The following is a 19884-nucleotide window of genomic DNA, read 5'->3' as shown; positions in this document are numbered from 1 at the left end:
TAACTAATTCTTCAGTTTTACATGAACTATTTTGTGACACGTTTCCCTCTGGGCTTTCTTGCCTCTTTTAGATCACTAGTAACAACTTATTAATTAAAAATAACTTAATCCTTTAAGAAATACTACCATGTGAAAATACTCATAATAAAAACACCAACATTCTGATGGTCAGAATGAACTCTGTTTACCATGTTCACCATCTTAGTTAGGAGAGTCAGGATGCTAATATTTGCTTATTAGTACTAAAAATGAAATGCAGCTGGGGTTGATGGGAATGTTTTGTAGGTATGTGGTTATAAACCAAAGGTTTGGACAGTAATCATTTTGACCTGATGGCAGTGCTAGTTGAAAAGTCAGTCAGGAGTCACAGAGGCGATTACAATTAATCCTAAAGAGGGTCATGAATAAAGTGCTGCTGGGATGATTCCTACACCCTGGAAATTATTTAGCATTTTTGCACTTCTGGTTCTCTTGTCTTTAACTGACATTTTCACGTTTTAATACGTATAAAATATGTCAGTAAACACTCCAGTCCTGGTTTCTTAAAGTTTTTACATCTGTTAACCGTTTGCTAACACGTGTCTAAATGAGACTACAGAGGTTGTCGGGGGCGTTAAACGTCATCACGTTGAACATGAAAACCAGTCCACTCTCCGGTCCACCTTCACAGCCTCGTTGTGTTTATACAAAGTGTCACTAACTGTGTAAGAGGAAAGGCTTTTGTAGAAGAGGTCAGAGCTGAATCAAACTACAAGCTGAAGATTAGTGGCGTTGGAAACGTACTACTGTGATGTAGTTGGTTCACAGGCTAACATTAGCTTTTTACTTCTGCTGACTGTATTTTGACTTCAAAAATCATAAAGTGGTAAAGTGATTGTTAAGATTATCCTGCCGAAAAAAAACATGTAAGTATCACAAACTTTAATTTGTCACACAATCCAAAGCCAGTGGAAAACTTCCATTGGAGTCGAGTGAACCAGCGTGATGCTAACTTCTGGGTTGGCCTAGAAAAATTCATCATTCCTATGTTCAGAAATGATAGAAGCATTTGTGACAACTTGAGGTTCACTTGCTAGTTTTTTGTTTTGTATGTTTTACCTGCACCTCAAGGTCTTCATCAGCACGCGGTTGCTCCGAGATGTTTGAGTGGCTGTTTCTTTTAAACTTGTACAGTTTTATAATGTTTATATTCCCACACAAGAGCTGGTTACCTGTAAAAACCTAGTCTAGGCTTCCAGAGATGGGAAATAATGTAATTCCAGCTTTTTTGTTCCTTGTGCTTTATATTAGACCATTTTTCCTAGCTAGAGGCCATAGAAGCAACCATCACTACCTCAAAAACTGGCCCATGCATCAAGGCCCTTGGGTCTTGGTATGTGTCAAAACCCTAAAAAATGGCTATGAACCCTTTCCTCATGAGTCCTGGTATGTTTTATAGCAAACGAGAGTCGGTGTCAGTTTAAAGTTCCTCATTTCTTAGGTCTCTGACTGAAACTGTATAAAATCCCCTGAGGTGACTAATGGTTAACATTTAGCAGATGGGGGATGTTTTTATAGATTTGTAGCTGATGTTCTCATGAACAATGAATGTAATAGTAAAAGAGGCCTCATCCACAAATGACCACGTTGGTACGAGATGAAAAACACATTTATTTCACCAGATGTAGAAAATATGTAGAAATCAAAGAGGTAACAGCAAATTACAGAAGGCAGAAAGGGGCATTTCCCTCTTATTAAAGGTACGGATCAGAAAATGGGGAAAATCAGAGAAATTTTCAGTGTTATGCTTCAAGGAACAGGCTTTCAATTAAAATGAAAAATCATTAGAGGAGTCTCCACTTTCTACACTCGTGATCTCACACACTTGTATGAAACTTTAACCATAACTCTGTTTTAAGAGAGAAATTGTTCTGTCACACACTCAACAAGAATTTTAGAAATACTGGGATCAACAAATTCCTCCTATGAGCTGTGATGTTATAGCACTAGCTGGAAAATGCTAGTAGAAGTTAACATTTGCAAACAGACGAAACAGCATTGCCCAGTGTTTCTCCTGAAGCAACCTCAGCGGCCCAGGCTGGCTGCTGTTAGCGGTACAGACGTTACAGCAGTCTACTACTGCTGAAGATGAAGTTTGTTTGAGCATTTGAAGCAGTTTTATGAACAAACAAGTGAAGACTCAGACAGATTTTAAATGTAACTCATGTCTGTGATTCTTCAGTGGTGTACAATAATTCATTTAGTTTGGGAGTGGCAATGATTTGGGGCTGGTGATGGATGGTAGAAGGAGGTTGAGAAATAATAAATTTATTTATATAAAAAACAAACGCAACAAATAAACATGAAGTACTTCATGTTTAGAACTGTGAACTTAGTTCAAAATTTAAAAAAAAATGAACTATAAACGTGAGCTAGTTCATTTTCATCTGTATGAACTGGCACAACACTGCCTGTAGCACAGGAGACACACAGGCTGTACAAGTTTCATGGTGACAGGGAGGCAAAGACAAACTGCAGCCTGCAGGTTTAACTATATTTTTAGTAAGCAACCTGAGCCCTGACTGTATGTTTTGACAGGATAACTTTACAGAGAATGGATGCATCAGCTCTACCACACTGAGAAAACGATGTTAAATGGGTTCTGTTTTTTGGGGGCGATATGCAAAACATTCAGCAGTAAATATCTACTGTGGTTAGATTTGATTACATTTATTAAGAGCCTGAAACCTTCAGAGAACTGATTACTAAAACCTTTTCTGTGTTGTATTCACAGAAAAATACTAGACAGAAAGCGGTAAAGTGGGTCATCCACTAATTAGAAGGTTGGTGGTTTGATCTCTGGCTCTTCCAGTCCGAATATCGAAGTGTCCCTGGGCAAGATTGAACTTATTGCAAATTTGTCTGATATTGTTTAAGCTTTGAAGAGTGTGAGATCAACTGCAGTGGACTTACATCTGTACTATTGCAACCTGCCTCCAAGGATGGGCTGACCAACTCACGGACAGCCAGTGTTTTGATACAGACGTGGAGTGCATCAGTTTATCATGGAGTCTCAAATGCAAAAGTAACCTTTAAAATTAAAGCTGAAATTACTTCTGTGTTAAATTGTCATAACAAATATATCTTCATGGTTAAACAAGGGGAAGGCCAAAGTGGCTTTGTGTGTTTATGTGGTCTAAGTCGTAACCAAAGGGAAAAGGACTGCGCACTCATAACTTTATTTTTTCCTCTCAAGCTTTGGGCTGTAATTGACAAAGGCTGCGTCCAAATGGAATTGAAAATATTACAAACTACCTCAGTTTTTCCCGTGATGTTAAAAACTGGATTTTTTAGCAATCAGTCATGTCAGCACTGATCTTAGGGTAGGTGTTTGAAGTTACCGTTGTGGGCACAAGTGCTGCTAACTTTGTCACTTTAAATGTAGCTATTAACTCTCTCATATTGCACCTTGAAATATGCACTGAGTATCTTATAGCTTTTACTGTTTTTATTGTGGTTTTTATAAAAAAAAAGTGGTTATTGTGTCCTCATACTGTATTTAGTGCTGTCTAGTGTTTACTCATTGTCTTTCGGTATATTGTATATTGTGTATTCTGTCATTTTTTGGGATGTGTCAGTTTGTTAAATGTGGGACTACAGATGGAAATTAGCATTTCTCTAAATCTGGTGCAACCACCTTTTTATTTCTTGTAAATGATCAGTGTGATTGCACATTGTCCCTTTGTTAGATTTACATAAAAAAAAATCTCAGTGTGCGTGGAGGTATAAAGTTAATCAGGGAGTTAGCAGTGTAGCTTGGTCCTCGTCCATTAAGGGACTAATGTACTCTCTCCTCTTGGTTCTGGTTAATAGCTGAGCTGCAGAGTTTTGAATGTAAAAAGTCCATTACAGTAATAGAGTTGGCTTGAAATGAAGGCATGAGTCGGTCTTTCAGGATCTTTTTGATTTTTATATATGGCCATACTTTAGCGATGTTTCCAAGGTGGAAAAATTATGTTTTTGTCACCTTGTTGATGTGGGAGTAGAAGCTGAATGATCTGCTGGGCTGCTCACTCTGAAGATGCCTCAAAACTTCTCCTTGATTTTGGCCTCCACATTTACAATATGGAAAGTGGAACATATAACATGAAGTGTCTGAATTGCCAAAATAAAGTTTGGTGACTTTTTAAGAAACATAATTATGCCAGCTTGTTCAGTAAAATATTTGAAGCCAGAAAGTCATTTTTCTTTTCAGTGACCTTGTTGGTGATTCTGAATTGTGGGACATTGAAGAGTTCAAAGTTTTGACACGGCACACAGAGACAAAAAGAAGTCTTTTTAGTCTCATACACTGCAGTACTGAACAGAGCCTGGACTGTGTAAGTGTTAACCTCTGGGTCGCTATATTCTGGTAATTATTTTAACAATTGTAGTCATTTTAATATGACCTGACTGCAGTATCTCTGGGGCATTTTAATTCCATGCCAGAACAGCATTACTTCCTGCTCTGTTAGATACTGTTGGCTCTGACTGCAGTGGCTCTGATTACATCTGTTCAGCTGGACATTTTCCACTAGTTGATCAGATAACAGCAAATAAACACATCACAGAGGATTCTCAGTACTTGAGCTGTCAATCACTTGATAGGTGGCCTGTAGACACTATGTCAGAACAGGGTCAGCAGCGAGAACAGAGAAGTAAACCAACAGGGAAACCTGAGGACTGAGAGCGAATCAGCTATTTCTTTCAATACTTGGAGGATAAATTACATTACTGCAACTTTAGTTGCAAGTTTTAAATTCTGCCATTCAATAAATTAATAATAATAATAATAATAATAATAATTTTTCCTGCTTACAATTTTGGGTTCATGATTTAGACAGTATATTTACAGAATGTATTTTTTAAATTCATGATATGTTTTTTGCATTTACTGACCTTGATTTGGCGCCTCAGCTTTCTCTGATTGGTAAGAGCTAAGCTTGCTCAAAAAACAATTTAGAGGGGAAGAGCTCTGCACTTCTGCCAGGTTGATCAATGAGAGTGGGTCACAGACGCCTTTGACAACAAAAGAAAGGACAAACCCATACGCACATAGACGGAATACCTGTATGCCTGGACATACAGTCTCTTACCTGTCGCTTACGCATCTACAGTATCTATGACGTCTCTCACATTGTCACAACCTTTTTCCATCTCACGCTGAAGACCATGGTATGTAACATATTGTGGGCGCCATGGCTGCCACTGAAGAAACTGAAATGATTCAGTATTTCTTGATTTTCTTGTGGCAGTGTGGAGGAGGCTTTCAGGCAACATTTAGAGCTTCGTGTTGGAAAATTAAAGTTTTCTCCCCATCATGGAGGTGCTTTATTTTTCTTTTATTTAGTGATTATGCGAAAAAGAAAAAAGTTCATGGACCCTTATTTTAATTATAGTTTTGTGTTTTCAGAGTTTCAGATTTTGATTGAACTCTGTAAAACTCCTCTGCTATGATTAAGGTCTACAGGTCTATGCAGCTCTGAACAGGTATTCAAAAAATTATTAGAGGAAATAAATGAATCATCAATTATTAATCATAGATTTTTACAGAGTTCAAAACATGTCTGGAGTATCTTTAAGATATTTATAAGATAAAACTTCCATACTGTGGCTTTAAATTCAGCAATTCAAAAATATTACTCTAAAAACACGAAATTTTAATTAAAATAAGGGTGAAAAAACTTTAATTTTCCAACACGAAGCTCTAAATGTTGCCTGAAAGCCTCCTCCACACTGCCACAAGAAAATCAAGAAATACTGAATCATTTCAGTTTGTTGACAGGACAGAGACTGTATGTCCAGGCATACAGGTATTCCGTCTATGTGCGTATGGCCTTGTCCTTTTAAGTCTTCTTGTGATGTGAATACACAGACATACCGCTGTCGGACATTGTTCAATAATTCACATCCAATGTACTTCCTCTGCACTGTCTTTTCTTCTCTCATCAAAGGTGGTGGGAGGAAAAATGTACTTTCTTCTTGCTGTTTCTATGGCTCAGCGGGGTTCAGAGTGCACGTCATGTGCTTGTAGCGGTGTACGGTCCGGTGACCTTTGCTACGTATCAAATCCTTTATCCTCGTTTTCTGAATTCTAAAAAGAAGGACCGAACGCCATAATGTCCGTCTCTGACCACTGTACACCTGTCAACAACACAAAGATCTCAGGCTGGTTTTTCCTTTTCTGTTTAAAGCCATGATAACAGCATGACTCTAGGGACGGCGATAGCGACGTGTCTGTAGAGCGGTTTTACTATATACTGTGGTGAAACTATTTCAACTGAAATGTAGCCATGACTGTGGCTACCATCATTTTCAGAGACTACTGCAAACACAGCACAGCCCTCCTGCCCTCATTAGCAGTTTTATTTTGTTCTTCAACCAGTCAAACACGGAGCAGCCACAGCAGAACAACACAACTCCTCGTCTGTCTGGCAAAGCTTCACTCTGGCCATTAATTACTTCTGCCAAGGAGGTTATGTTTCACCAGTATCTGTTTTGGCAGCAGGATTACACAAAAAGTACTGAACTGATTTGCACCGAACTTGATGGAAGGATGTGTCATGGGCCAGGGAAGAACTTATAAAATTTTGGGGCAGATCTGGATCATTTACAATTAATTTGAATTTTTTTCCATGAAGTCTGGTGTATGTTGTTTGACGTTAGCCTTGGTGGAGGTCTGCTCTCTCTGAGTTCACATTTAACATTAGTCAGTCGATTGAGCTACAGAGGTGGAGCTTGTTTATTTGTGCTGAGTCGTAATGTTCGGTGAGAAAACAAGCATGCAGTTAATGTGACTGACAACTGACTTACCAATGATTTTAACACCCACCAGGTAACTTATTACAAAGTTCTTGCACCCCAGAAAGTCCTATAGACAGGTGCGTCAGATTAAATGTAAGCGGGTGCATAGAATCTCACAGGCACAACATGCTGCAAGCAATTTCTAGTTAAGTATCTTAGAGTCTCATATAGTCTAAAGGTAGATGTCTATGTGTTGTTTATTATAAAGCAGGTTTAGGTTCTATATTAATAAAGTGAAAGTATCAAAGCCTCAGTCCACAGAGAGATGCACACAGCCTGTATTCAGACACTGAGCCTGACCAGCCGTCAGGACTTCTGTAACTTTGTGATGTCACAACAAAACAGTCAACGCTCCCAGCCACGCCCAAGCAAGCCCCGCCCAACCGGACCCACCATCCAACCTTACAGGATTTGGTGTCTCTGAGTGTTTACCTGAAATCCATTATGTTTTTATTGAATCACTCACAAAACAGCCAATTAGAAGAGAGGCTCAGAGCCTCTTCTCTCTCCTCCTCTCTCTCAACTTACTTCTGTTTTGAAGTCTAAATATATTAAGTGAGTCACACAACATGCAGTTCAGAGAGGCTCTGTTCCAAGGCTGTATTTTTTGTTATAATGTTGCTGCAAATATCAGTAAGATTTTCTCACTCATTGATGAGACCCTGGAAGTTCTGGTTTCACTTCGGCTCTCTGTTTATGCTGTTTGCAGGTTGCAATTTGAACAAAATCACAGGTAATCATGAAGCCATTTTACCATATTTTAGCTCTGTTCTGTGTCAGCTCTGCTCTACTAGGATTTATTTTTTTTTGCCACAATTTTCACAGTGTGTTAATTAGACAGCGGCAAATCCTTGGTCTGTCAGTCGGTTGATCCACCACTCTGAACATCTATTGCATGGATCATCATGAAGGTTTTACTCATATATTCATGTTCCTCAGAGGGTGAATCCTAATGACTGTGATGATCCTCTGACTTTTCCTCTCGTGCCACCATGAGTTTGGTATTTTTGGATTTTAGTGAAATATCTTGACAAATAAATATTGGATGTATTGTCATGAAAATTTATACAGATATTTATTTGTCCAATACTTTGCTTGACTGAAAAACTTATGACATTCAATACAACAAAACAGCCTTCGAGTGATGTGATGTGAAAACACTGTTGTTGTTGTTGTGGAATGAATGTGCAGAGGAAGAGGAGTCACAGTCTCATGGGTGAGAGTCTGATGCATTGTCTTTTTATTCACATACACTACACTGATTATGTGTGTGTTTGTGTGTGTTTATGCTAGTACGTTCTATCTATCTGGATAGTCTATCTGGAGTCTGTGGTTCCTGTAAGTGTCACAGGATCAACAATTTAATTTAAGCAAATTAACACGTAGATTAAAATAAATACTGACCCGGACTTGCTCAGTATTTACCTGCCACCGCAACACTCATCATGGACATGTCCAGCAGCACCACTGGAGGTTCTAATGAGAACAGTATTCAGCCTGCACACAGAGCTTGGGGGTAACAGGTGAATGTTGTAGTATGTGCTGTTGAAAAGTCATGTATGTCACACGCCCTGTCTTCTCTTGCAATGGAGATGAGATTGACCCCCCCCCCCCCCTTCCCTATTTGACTTTAGCAGAGTTTTTCCAGTGGCTTGCTTGGTGCAGTGGTGTGAAAGTGCAGCAATTCTATATAGATGATGTAGATTCTGTTTCAATTCTCCACCATAAGGGATAAGGTTGGGGTTGTAGTTTGTTTTTATGCCTGCGTGCCGGCGACTGTCAGATCTGTAGGCAGTATGTTTTCGGGTTGTCCGTCCCATTCTTGTGACCAGGATATCTCATTAACACCATGAGGGAACTTCTGCAAATTTGGCACAAACATTCACTCGGACTCAAAGATGAACTGATTGGATTTTGGTTGTGAAAGGTGAACGCCGCAGTGATCTCACATTTTTGTGAATCCGATTCATCAGAAATGCCCAGAGGGAATTTCATTCCCAAATGGCACAAACTTTCACTTGGACTCAACTGATTAGAATTTGATGGTCAAAGGTCACAGAAAACTTTTCTGGCCATAACTCATGAATTAATTCACTAATTACAGCACAATTTAACTCAAATGTCCATAAGAATGAAATGAGGTGATGACATATTATATCCAAATGGTCAAAGGGCAACTTCACTGTGACGTCATAATGTTTTGCAAAAACACTGCAACTCAGGAAGGAGACGCTGTGACCATATTTCCTGGTTGGGGGAGGAAACAACCACAAGCTGATACTTCAAGTTCTTATTGTCACAAATCCCTTGAGAAGATCAAAACAACAATGTGCTTAGTTTGTCTCTCAACAATTTCTGACTTCCTCACTCTGTCTGTGGCATTTATCCTTGATCCCACTGCTTCCTACTGAAAACATAAATCATTTAAAAAAGGTCACAAGTCAGAAGTTGGTGTGACTCATCCTGAGAGGAGCATGAATGTATCATGGCAAATAGTTGTAGAGACATTTTACTCAAATCCAGGAACAGCTGTGCATGCTGTTGATTGTTATAGGCAAAATAATAAGTATAGTATAGCCATAGTTTATAGTTAGTAATGATAGTAGATCCTGCCTCACAAAGACTCTTGCTATCATCACCAGAACTATTTGGACATAAATATTGATCTGATGTAAACAGTTGCAGTCGAAATTTACAGTGAATTATACTGCACAGTGCGTTTTGTTATGTTGCAGCCTCATGCCATTATTATTTAACTTCATTTTTTCTTTCATCAATCTACAAACAATACCTCATAATGACAAAGTGAAAACAGGATTTTAGAAATTCACAGAGAGAGAGAGAGAGAGAGAGAGAGAGAGAGAGAGAGACAGGCAGAGCAAATCAATATGCCGTATGAAGCACTAAAATATAGTAGGATTTTATCCATTTGAAATGTTAAAAATACCAGAAAATTATTAAGTCAACGATGATATTGTCGTGGCTGTCACATACAGATCAACGCATGTGAAGCACTGGGTTGGACCCGGGGGTTAGGGCCCAGGGCAGCTTCACCCTCTGCATGATAAGCTGTGTAAACTGAGCGTGCACCACTTTACAACTGGCACGCCGTAACTAAAGCATCACAACCAAGTAAGAACGCACGCATTTACTGAATGAAATCCATACAGCTTCATTTTCCCTCAGGCACAACCACAAGTGATGCTCACATTCTGCTCGGATCAGCATAACAAAGAGGGGTTGCAACCAAGTGTCATGGTTCATTTCAGTCGTAAGGAACGGGGCTTTTGATGTGTTGATTGATTGAGTGAGACAGACCGTTTGGTTCATGTGCAAACCTCATTTATACAGTGGGCAGGTGTCTCATCATCATGGACAAATGGCAAATAGTGTCAGATTAATGGTAGACGGTTGAAGTTAACGGAATGAATCCAGCTGTTCCGTGGAGCGGAGGGCTGGGACGTCTCAGACATCAGGGGCCAGATGTTGCAAACTTTGTGTACACATTCTTTTTGTGAGATGTATGAGACATTCCCTTAATAATCTGTTTACAAACCAGAATCTCTATCTGCTCCACGGGTTTTTAAACCTGACAAAAAACCCCCCCCAAAAAAACCAGCAAAGACAAGCAGGATTTGACTGACTGCTCCAACAATGCCACAGCAGTTTAATAATTGATCGCGCTCATGCGATCATTAATTCATCACAAGCACCTGTAAACCAATATCTGTGGTGATAATTCCGCAAGAGCCTTAATACTGAGGACTGTATTAAATAATGTGATTACTTTTTCCAGTAACAAACAGTGTCAAACAAGTTGCTTCTTCAATTACTCATTGCATATGACTTATTTATTAGTATTCAGTGAAGTCATTTTCCCCTGCCTGTATTTGGGGGCTGGCCTTTATTTGTTCATGTCGACCGTACTGCAGGACATTATTATTCGAGGAAATACAGTTTAAAAAAGCATCAGAATTGATGCCACAGAACCAGATATATTATCTTTAAAAAAAATTAAAGATAAAACCTGACATCTTATTACCCACAAGGCAACCTGACTGCCAGCACTTTGGTCTGTGAGCTGCAAGCCTTGAGCAGGCTACCAAAGTCTGGTGAGCTCAGTTTCACCACATGTCCTCACACCATCATGGCTAACGTTAACAAGCCAGCTAAGAACACACAACATATAAATGTGACAACTATGGAATTACTGGGAGTTGCTTTTCTCCTTATCAAACTACCTCGTCCCCATGCTTCCCAGTTCCCGTGCTATCTTATCTCAGCCCACCCTGTCCACTGAACAGGATGTTACTAATGTAAGTTTCAAAGTGTAATCCTTTACACAGGACGTCTCCAGCGGCTGGGAGCTGAGCTGTCTAACATTTCCTCAGCTTGTTTCTCTGATAACTTCAGATCCAGACGTCCGACGACTAAAATCCTTCATCTGCTTCAAATATAGAGCTGAAAACCACCAAACAGTGTATCTTAAAAATGTGACTTAAAACTGAATAAAAAAGTCAATTTTGAGCTTCTGGCAGCCGACCACAACCACAACGCCGACACACACACATAGAGGATATGAAGTGTTAAATAAAACATTACCATGATTAAAATCACAGATTTCTCTGGTTTGAGAATTGATGGAAACATTAGTGATAATGTAAGAACACAACTCAACATACATATAGAACATACTGTAGGTCTAGTCATTTTTAGACATTTCAATGTGGAAATGTTACATATTATAACTTTCAGGAAACTTGCCCAACAATGTTCCCTGTAAAGGATAAAATGGGACAAACATAAACAGGGAATAAGAAATAGATTGCACAAAAGTAATGAATCAAAATTAAGGTTATAAATTGCCCTTCGATTGGCAGTTTACAGACTGCAGTGAAACTGGCCAACAACCTAAATGAATAATACTTTATTGTTAGAGTCTGTCCCTTACCTTATTTTTCATTTCCACCTTGTCAACCCTCGTTTGCTCGGCTGTAGGAAGCCATGGCTGTATGATCTGAGGTATGTGTAAGGTGAACACATTCTCCGCAGGTTATTTGAGGGAAATGGAGTTGGCTTGGTTTTTGTGTGTGATACACCTTCACACACCCTTCAAGCATTTAGTGAATTACTGAGGGTAATTAAATCTCCTCATTTTCTCTGAATCCTCTTATTTTGTGGAAAAATGGAGGAGGGATTATGTGTTCCCGATTCTTGTGGCACTTAATTCTGGGGTACAAATAATACAAAGTCTGGAAGGGGTTGAGGAGCCACGATTCACCATAAAAATGTAAAAACTTACACTATCATTTTGGTTAAACCTGGTGCAAGTCATGTATCATTCATGGCGTTCAGTGGCAAATCAGATGGTACTGCCGCTGAATACTTATCAGACATCTTGGACACACAGAGGGAAGAGAGTGCAACAGAAGGAAGAAGCAAAAGACAACCGAAAAGGAAGACAAAGAAGAGGAACGAGAGAAGAGCCAGAAAACAGCAAGGAAAGACAGCAAGAGGAAGAGGAAAGGTGTTTTTGAGGATTTCTCCTTGGAGAGGAGAGGGAGCATAGGGGAAGAATAAGAAGGCAGTGTGTGTGTGTGTGTGTGTGTGTGTGTGTGTGTGTGTGTGTGTGTGTGTGTGTGTGTGAAGCAGAGGGTGTGTGGAAAACTGGGGAGTAAAGGAGGAAGAGAAGAAGAGAGAGCAAGAAGCAGATGCAGCTTGGGTAAAAACTACGTGGACAACAGAGCATGACACCCAGACTGTATGTAATTGTTGAACAGGTTCCTCTGAAATCACAGGCATTAACATTCTGCTGTAACAATCTCCATCCTTCTTCTGGGAAAGGTTTTCACAGGAGTTTGAAACCTGGCTGCAGGGTTTTGCTTCCATTCAGCAACGAAAGACAATCGGACAATTCAGCAAAACCCTAATCTAATGCCACTGGTTAAAAAATCTTTGTTTATCTATCTTTATACTTTTTCTTTTTTTTGTTTTGAAATGCCTGTGATAATGCTGCAAACCAATTTCCCCACAGGGGCAAATAAAATACTACAATTACTACTACTAATCAATATCTTTATACTAATAATGGAAAAAAAAAATGACATGTCATTTGAAAAGATCTTGCCTCTGGTGATGAACCCACAACTCAACTCTACTGTGTTTTAGTATCTTTCAGCTCATTGTTTTGGTTTAATGATCCATGACTTTAGTGTTGTGGTTCACTCTCACTGTTCTCATCAACCTCACTGCAGCAGCAGCAGCTAATAATCTCACTATACACTACCTGCTCAGCAACAAACACCGGACACACCAATTATTATGAAATGTATGATACTGTCTAGAGCTGGGTTCCAATTCCAATTGATCCTCATTTGAATAATCCAATATTGATTCATAAAATCCTGAGATCAGTATTTGAATATATGCCTTTTACAGTCTACGGTCTTTCCCCGTGGATGTTTGAAGCTGTAACCTCGTCAGTCTCATGTCACCAGCATTCTCATGCCACGAGATCTGTTCATGCAAGAGACAATAACAAAGAGCTGGACAAAAGAAAAGCTTTATGCAAGACGTGCAAGAGGAAGCTGATAGAAGAAGCAGTTGTGTGTATCTGTTAGCTCACACTGTAGCCACTGCACCAGGGTATGTTAGCAACCCACATCACTTACCTACCTATTATTTCTAGAGATGCATGTCTAAACATGTTAAATTAAGAGCACTGAATAATACCTCCTTTGGGTCCATTCTTAATGTAAGCATTAATATTTTCAAGAATAATAATAATAAAAAGCATTAGCTCTCTGGGAATCTAATTCATATCCGAGCAAAACTGGTGTTGTAACTGAAATATCGAATCAAATCAGAAATCGCATCAAATCGGGACCTTATGAAACGGAATTGAATCGTTTTGGAAAATCAGTGCCAATACCCAACCCCAATAATGTTGCTCCATGTCTGCTGCATGTGTACATGCTTAATGCGCTGCCTCCAGCTGGGAAAAAAAATTAAAACAATGCAGATTACTGCTCTGCATTTAAAACACTATTAAATACTATTAAGGTTAAAGAAAGTATAAGATCAAAAACAAAGCATGTATTGATTACAGATTGTTGTGCTACAGGCCTATCCAATACCCCAACTTCCTCACCCTTACTTTTCCATTGACATGAGGGCATTTCTAAAAGCCATAAGTCTCAGGGTGTGCTTCAAACAAACAATGTTCATGTTGGATCATTGAATTATCTTAAACAGTGTCAGAAACAAAGTGGAAACCTTATATGATTGCCAGTAGTAGGACTAAAAAGCAAATACATGACTGTACCACACTCCTACTTCCTCTCTTCAGACTTAGTAGAGAAACAAGCAATTGGATTGTTTTTTGCTGGTGTGAAACAAAGACAGGGCTGGACCAGCAGCTCGGGGAAGCCGACGTGCACCCTGCACTGAAGCACATCAGTCTTTGCTCCATTCTGTGGACCTCCTACCACTTACTTCATTATTTCAAGTCCCACAACTGCAGTTTCCTATCAAACAGATGTCCCTTTTTTAATGGCGTAAAAACTATGTCCCTTTTTCAAAGAAGTATATCCAAAATGTTCCTGTTGGAAGAACCCAGTGGAGCTATGAGGTAGAAAGTCAATCCAAAGTTTCCAGGTTCTTAAAAGCTGTGGGAAACTCCAGGTTTCAGGTAGTTAAGTCCCTGTAGTGGAAAATTTCTAGAAGATGTTGGATGGAGTTGAGGTAAGGGCTCTGTACAAGGCTGTCCACTTCTTCCACACCAAAAACCACGGGCACACAAACAGGAAAGGACCATCCTGAAATTGTTGCTGCAAAGATGGAATCAGATCATTAAATATCCCTATATCAAGTAGCATGAAGCTAAACTGGAACCCAGGAAACCAGCCAAAACAATGAGAGACTACAAAAAAAAAAATGGACAATGCTGTCCACATACTTTTGGCCACTTAGAAGGACAGATTGACATCTACATTATTGCTCATCATTCCTGCGCAGTTCTGTGTCAGAAGGCAACAAAGTGTGAAAGAGATGCAAGGGGCTGAAAGATACAGAAACAGTGAGTGCCAGGGAGATGGAGACAGGGAGAGAATGAACTAACCAGAGAAGTAGCGTGCTTTTAACCCGAGGGCAGAGCAGAGTGTGATATTCCCATGGCTACTATTGTGATAGACTCCAAAACCAAAACAGACAGCAGGCTGCTTAACACTCTGCATCAGACCTACTTTAATCTGACAAAATACAGCCCAGCTGAGAGCTGGGTGGATGGATATGCACATACGCGCCCACACATACACACACACACACACACACACACACACACACACACAGAAAACAGGCTGGCACATGTACGCACGCACACGCATTCACAGACTCCTCTTCACAGTTACAGCTCTGAATCCAAAATGAGGATAAATATTTGATAAGGAACGCCTTGTGAGTTGAATTTGCAGACAAATCACGTCGCTCGCTGTGTCCGTGAAAAAAAACTCCATACTCTTTAACAGGGGATCTAGGTCAAATACAGTGTAGCTTCTTCAGGCTGCCCACAGCTGTGGGTGGACCTCTCTGTTTGGCTGCAGACCTTTACGCTGAAAATACACTACTAGAGATAAAAAAAACTAGTGTCAGTCGTTTCCTTCAATTTTCAAGATCATGGAGGGTTGGAATGAGTCGGTCTGTGTATGTTGATTAAGTGTTTGATATATATTCTAATAGATCCAGTGCTTGCATAATTTTACCCTTTAATGGAATGGCCATTCTGTCGTCTTGGCTTTTATTTTGATATATTTACTTTCATCATCTGTCTGCCTTTCTTCATTCTCCAATTGAACAAAAAAAAATAGAAAAAGTAATTTGCTCACACTAAACTAGTACATTTGTCTTTAATTTGGTTTTCTTGTTGTTGTTTTTTTTTTATTCTGACAACAAAAAAAGAAGGAAAAAGTGCTCTATTTTTCTGGGGGGTTTTTTGTCTGTTTTTGGTTTTGATTTAAAACTAAAATTGAAAAAACATGGTACTGGAGGTGATTGATAAGTTCATGGTCCAAGGTAGAATAAGTCAATTTTAGAAAACTATTTGCAGTTTTATTTTTCAGCATGGTCCCTTCCTATATTTACACACTTAGTCCAGCGGTCACAGAAGCATATGAATCCGTTCTTTGTCAAAGCTGGTGTCTTTGACCTCCAGAAAGTCGAACACGGCAGTGACTGTCAAGCTGGAGACCTTTTTCATCTTGGCGAAGAGGCGGTAGTCTGAGGCTGCTAAATCAGGTCAAAAGGGCAGGTGTTGGATGAGTTTAAATCTGCATTCCAGGATGGCAGCCATTGCCACTATGGACTTGTATACTGGAGCGTTGGTGAAAGAACACTCCTCTTTTCAGCTATGCATGCTGAATCTTCTGGATTTTCTACCATAACTGTCTCAAGAGATCAGCGCAGTTGGCTCCTGCAATATGCGGGGTGACTGACAAGTTTTTGGACAAAGGTAGAAGGAAATTAGTTATATGGTTCTTGTTACTTGCACTTGAACTCTTTGAGTGATTATGCAGAAGCTTGAAGTATATAACTTTTGTGGTATTTCTGTCTCAGGCAATTGAAAATTGCAAGTTATCACTTATACAGTCACCACTACCTCTAGGTCCCAGCCTTGTCACATCTGGATCACTGGGCTGACTCAGTTCAGTTCAGTTAACATACAAGTATTACAAACATTTGCTAGCTGTTAATACCACACAAAGCGAAATATTCAGCTAATACAAGCATAGGGCTGGCCAAATCGGTCGTGCCACTTGAGGAGGGGCCGCCCATTTACCCCCTATGTGTAGACTATTGTTAGCCTACACAATAACGCTAATGGCCAACCAGACCTCTCCAAACCCTCCTGATTACCACTCCCCTTCTGAGCCACGCTAATGGTGGGGTTCTATGGATAGCAATGTTGGTCTGTCCACCATTTTGGTCCAGACCAAAATATCGCTACAATTATTGAATGGATTGTCATGAAACTTAGTTTAGACATAATGAAGTCCATGGTTTTTGATAGTTTTTTTCATCTTACACCACCAGCAGGTTGACATGGTGGTTCAGGCTGAAATGTCTGGAAAACAGCTGTATACCATGGCATGCATATTTTCATTGTCTTTGTGAACTTTTGTGACCACCTGACTTTTCATCTAGAGCCAATCATCAGATCAACAATTTGTCTAATATTTTGGTTTATCTTTCTCACAGATTGTTTTTCTTTACAATACACCCTTATAGACTATTAGTTTTATTTTCTTCCACTGTTTCACAATCTACTATTATATAATGGTAATTTCTAAAGATGATCTGCCTTTAGGAACCTAACATAGCTTGAGAACACAAAGACGTTCATTACAGCTGCACCTGCACTTTCTCTAATATCTTTAATATGATAATTAAGTTGTAATCTTGCAATAATGTACTGTAAGTGAAAGGAAAAAAGCTGCCCTAGGCTTCTTTGAAATTCTCACTAAATCTTTTATTTTGTTATTAATTATTGCAAAACTAGTATTTCTTTTCCAAACAAACACAGTGAACATATAAGGAATAGTGGAGGCTTTTCTTTTATAACTTTGCTATCCATGTCATCCTAGAACTAAAGATTATGTTGTGCATGTTACATCATATTGGTAGGTTATGTCTCCAACCAAACATGTAAGCTGAACTTGGATGTATTATTTACTTTACTGGCAGAATGAACCACAACCTGACAACCTTTCAACATTTCACAACAGCAGAGTATAGAGAGCATATCCAGCTTCATACATGTGCCAGGCTTATTGTTTGAGAGTACCGCACTTTATCACACAGACTACAGTAAATAGAGCCTGTACGTGGAAACAAACAAAACGCAGAATTAATCTGCTTGCTCAATATCCCTTCCATTGTATCAGGACATCAGTAATTTTTTGGGGGGGCTTTTTGTGCCTTTATTGGACAGGATAGTAGAGAGAGACAGGAAACAGGGAGGCAGAGGGAGGGGGAATGACATGCAGCAAAGGCCGTGGGCCAACTGCAGCGAGGACTGTAGCCTCTACAAATGGGGCGCCTGCTTAGACCACTACGCCACACGACGCCCCAGGACATCATTAATTTTAATGTGATCAAAATTAATACACTGAAAGGGTTTTCCTTTGGGTTTATATACGTAGCTTTCACGGACAGCAATTCTCAACTGATGTTATGGGATATGATCATGTAAACCCAGATAGATATGATTTTTATAAAGTTTTATCTCAAGATTTCAACACAGTTGGCTTGTTCAGTAATCACATAATGGCTACAATGGGCATGGACAACTGACTATATATACAAATGTCTCTTAATTATATTCCTAATTGCTAATGTAAATAGATAGATGTCCAATATGGCACGAGTTGGTGTCCCACAGGGATCCATTCTTGTGCCTTTAATATTCCTCATCTACATTAATGATTTGGTAACTGCATCTTAACCTATGTTTGCTTGGTAAGCAGAGGTGCTAAGGGGGCACAAGCTCACAAGTTTATAATGAAATTGTTTAAAGTTATTTGGTTCCCCCCTGTATTTACTGGGGTATTTATTTGTGTGTAGTACAACTGTTAGGTGTTTTATTTTTAATATTTTTTTAATGGAGCTATAGTAGTAGCTGTTAGCATTAAAAGCTGTCTACTTACCAGTCTTCATTGTTGCGTTTACAAGACAAGAGGTTATAATATTTCCTTGAAGAAGTAAACTTTTTAAACTAAGAAAAGAAAACTTATTCGGGGCAGACTGGATGCTACACTGACTCAGTATCAGAAAGTGACAAGATGGTCCGGTCAGACTTCAGTAGACCAAAAGAAGTGAGAGAAAAAAAAATCAAAACAAGAGGGTGGATTTCCAGAACTGGAGGCAGCTCTTTCGAGTAAAGGAATGAAGCTTGATGCCAAACTTGCAACGTTTCCTCTACACTGGTAAGTACTTAACTGTAATGCTAACATTAGCTATGCAGCAATAGTAAAACTTACAAATACCTCCTTTAATCTGTTGGTGGAGCTCGAGTGGACATTGTCAGGTGTCCCACGTGATCTGTGAGTGGGATACTTTATCATCCTGTCGGACACATCCCTGATGAGACAGCCAAGTTCAGTCCTACCAGCTGGCGTGACTCTACCTTTAGAATAGTAGCGTCCACATAAAGTCTGGTTAATATGATTCTACAATATTTTTAAATGGCTACTGGCCAGTAATCACAAACCATAACAGGCCATATTTCAATAATGATTTGATTATAGCTCTTAACTATAAAATGAGCAAGCAATGAGATGAGTGTGCATGCTATGCTATATGAAACATCATTAGACTGTCGCCAAAATTCAAAGGACAATACTTTGTAACATAAACTATAATGTTTTACCTCTCTCCCCTTTCTTGACTTCTTGCTTTCATTTTCTGTTCAGCTATGAAGCCTGTCAATTCTAATACTCAAGACCCAGTTTAACTTTCATTTGTTGCTTGTCAAGAAATATACTTACAAAGATAGCATGCTGCACTGGAGATGACTGGAGGAGAGTTTGAATCAAAGCTTTACTATTTCAGGAAATCAATTTGAGAATATACCAGTTTTCACTAAATTCGCCAAAGACAAGTTTTAGCTGAGTTCGTTGGGGTTGCAGTTGGATTTTTTTTTTTTGAGGCCACCCTAAGGTGGTCGTCTTTCACTTACTTCTTACTTCCTGGGTTAACATCACAAGCTCCAAAACTTTTGAGCACACAATGACAGCATTCATTGATCATTCATCAACAGGTGACCCTAAAGAAATTATTATTATGATTGTTGGTATAGTCTGTGCATTTCTCCACTGAGCTACATGTGATCACACTGATCTCCAACCTTGTTAAAGTTCCATCTATTTATTACAGTTACATTTTGAGTTGTACTGAATTACAATGTTCCCTTCATGAGATACAACATCACATCAAACTGAATAAAACAATCAAATGAGCTAATGACCAGTTTTATGTCTGTGTTGATTCATGGTGTCAATCCATAATATG

This window comes from Seriola aureovittata, chromosome 17 (genome assembly GCF_021018895.1).
Source record: "Seriola aureovittata isolate HTS-2021-v1 ecotype China chromosome 17, ASM2101889v1, whole genome shotgun sequence".
NCBI classification, from domain to species: domain Eukaryota; kingdom Metazoa; phylum Chordata; class Actinopteri; order Carangiformes; family Carangidae; genus Seriola; species Seriola aureovittata.
Note: the sequence above shows the minus strand (reverse complement) of the source record.